The sequence below is a fragment of the Octodon degus genome, unplaced genomic scaffold (assembly GCF_000260255.1).
Source record: "Octodon degus isolate 3935 unplaced genomic scaffold, OctDeg1.0 scaffold00222, whole genome shotgun sequence".
Classification (NCBI taxonomy): Eukaryota; Metazoa; Chordata; class Mammalia; order Rodentia; family Octodontidae; genus Octodon; species Octodon degus.
This window is the reverse complement of record NW_004524798.1, coordinates 3280804-3283617: the sequence shown is the minus strand read 5'-3', so window position 1 is coordinate 3283617 and position 2814 is coordinate 3280804. Positions and strand designations below refer to the sequence as shown.

The window sequence follows — 2814 nt, the reverse complement described above, 5'->3', positions numbered from 1 at the left end:
AGTTATATCTTCAAGATGAACATGTATGCATATAAATTCTTGACAGGAGTATAACAAGCTAGAAGCACTTATACACTCTTAGTGGAAAGACAAGTTGATAAAAATTGCACTGAAAGCCACTACGAAATGTTTATCAAACTTTAAAACATGTATACAATCTTATTTCCACTAGCTTTTCCTCCAACAAAAATTTGGCTCTTAGATGAAAAGGAATATAATGAAGCAGCATTTCTAACCAAGTAAAATTGCAGATTACCTAAATGTCTCAAAGAAATGATTAATTAAATGTGTGTGCACATATTAAATAGCATACATCAAATACTAAAAATACAAGGCAGGCTGGCCAGATAGCTCAGCGGATTAAAGCGCCTGCGTAGGCAGATGCAGTGGCCAGGATTCAATCCCCAGCATGTCATGCTGGTCCTGTACCCAGGGCACACTGAAACAGTGACTGAGACTGGGCATGGTGATGCACACCTGTAATCCCAGCACATGGGAGGCTGAACACAGGAGAATCACTATGAGTCTAATCTGTGTGTGTGGGTCGGGGGTAGAAGAGCTTCCGGCTACCCTGCACTGGTGGGACCTACTGGTCCCAGCCCAGGTGCAGCGTGGGTGAGACCCTTTTCCATCCCCTTGGGACAACCCCCACAATTCTGCAACAAATCCTCCACCCTGCCTGCTGAGTAGGAATTTCTGCCAGGTTCTGGGAACCTCCAGATCCAGTCCTAGTCCAGGCCCGGTGAGTGTGTGGGAGAGCTGCCTCTCCCCCCTACTCCACCTTGTCCCCTCCAGACTCAGCTTAGGCCTGGCATACAGGCCTAGGGTGAAACCCTGAAGCTGCAATCTCTGCAGAGAATGTAGGGGACAGAACCACCCAGCTAGTCCAGGAGGAGAACATCTTGCGAGAGGGGCACAATAGGTTCACCCCCAAGGGCAGCAGCAGGAAGGAGCTGAGCACAACAGCCAGACTCAAGTCAGGCACAGCTGGATAGATCCAAAGTTTGTAGCTCTGCACCTAAACTTCAGTAGGTACTAAGGTTATAACTGCACCAAAGATCAACAACAAAGGTCAGGAGACATTGCTACACAAAATGACAACTAGAAGGAGCAAAATACAATCTCAAAACCCAAGCCCACTCATAACAAGTGAAGAGGACACTAACACAGAACAAACTGGGAATCACACAGCTGAAATCAATGAATCAACAGCTTCTGAAATAAAGAAACAGCTGCAGAAAGGTATAGAGGAACTCAGATTGGAAACGAAAAAAGAAATCCCTGAATTAATAACATCTGCAGTAAAGAATCAAATGAAGAAACATATGGAGGAAAACCAATGCCCACCTAGAACAAGTGCAGAGGATACTAGCTCAGCTCAAATGTATGAATTAATAGTGTCAAATAGGAGAAAGTCATAGAGGATCTCAGAGCAGAATTTTCTGAAATAAGAAGAGAATTCTCAGAACTCATAGCATCTGAAGTAAAGAAGCAACTACAGAAACATAGGGAGGAAACCCAATCTGAAAAAAACACTGCAGTAAAAGAATTTATAACTGCTTCTAAAGAAGACACTGATTAAAAAAAATAGAGGAGATGAGAAAAATGATGGATTCCTTGAATGAGCAATACAGGAAAGAAATAGATCGCATGAAACAGAGTCACAGAGATATAGAGGAATTTAAAATCTCAATCACAAGCTTGCAAAACCGTTTAAGTGAAAGTGAAGACAGAGTTTCAGATCTTGAAGATGCTGGTGCAGCTAGTGAAAAGGTAAAAAAAGGATCTCTTTAATACAACTAAGATTCAAGAATAAATAATCCATCACCTGCAAGATGATGAAAAGATGAACAATGTGAGACTAATAGGCATCAGTGAGAAAGAAGGAGTCAATACAAATGATATTAAAATTTTGGTCAGAAGTAATAGCAGAAAACTTCCCAAATATGAGGAAACAATCTGACATTCAGGTAACCGAAGCGTACAGAATGCCAAGTAACCTCAACCTAATTAAAAACACACTGAGACATATAATAGTCAAGATCCCAGAAATACAGCACAAGAATAATATACTGAAAGCCACTAGAGAAGAGAAGCAAATCACATTCAAAGGAAAACCCATCAGAATTATGGCCGACTTCTCTTCAAAAACCATGGAGGCAAGAAGAGCATGGAGCAGAGTACTTCAGTTCCTCTATGAAAACAAATTCCAGCCCAGACTACTATACCCTGAAAAAGTCTCTTTCAAGTTTGATGGAGAAGTGAAATACTTCAATGCCAAAAAATAACTAAAGAATTTTGTGATGACAAAGCCAACCCTACACAAGCTACTGAAAGATGTTCTAGAGAGGGACCAAAATGATCAGAGCTCCACAAATGAGATCAGAAGCAACCAACTAAATAGGGCAAGCAATGAAACACAGGAGAAAAAGGAGTAAACAACAACAGGTAAATAACATGTCAATCATAAGTCAATAAATACATCTCAATTCTAACCATCAATGTAAATGGACTCAATTCAACAATTAAGAGAAATAGACTGGAACAGTGGATTAGGAAACAAAATCCAACAATATGCTGCATACAAGAAACACATTTAACTTATAAAGACATCCATAGGCTGAAAGTCAAAGGATGGAAAACAATAATTCATGCCCAATCACCTCAGAAAAAAGCAGAAGTAGCAATCCTATTCTCAGACAGTCTCAACTTCAAACCAAGAATAAGCAAGTGAAATAAAGAAGGCCACTATATACTGGTTAGGGGAAAAATTCAAGAGGAAGAGGTAACACTCATAAATATGTATGCACCAAA

The 2814-nt window shown here is 40.3% G+C and overlaps 1 pseudogene; it reads right to left on the bottom strand.

Annotated features, from left to right (window-relative positions):
* LOC105744086 overlaps nucleotides 1–1990 on the bottom strand; it is a 29911-nt pseudogene extending 27921 nt beyond the window's left edge.
* Nucleotides 1991–2814: the final 824 nt, after the last annotated feature.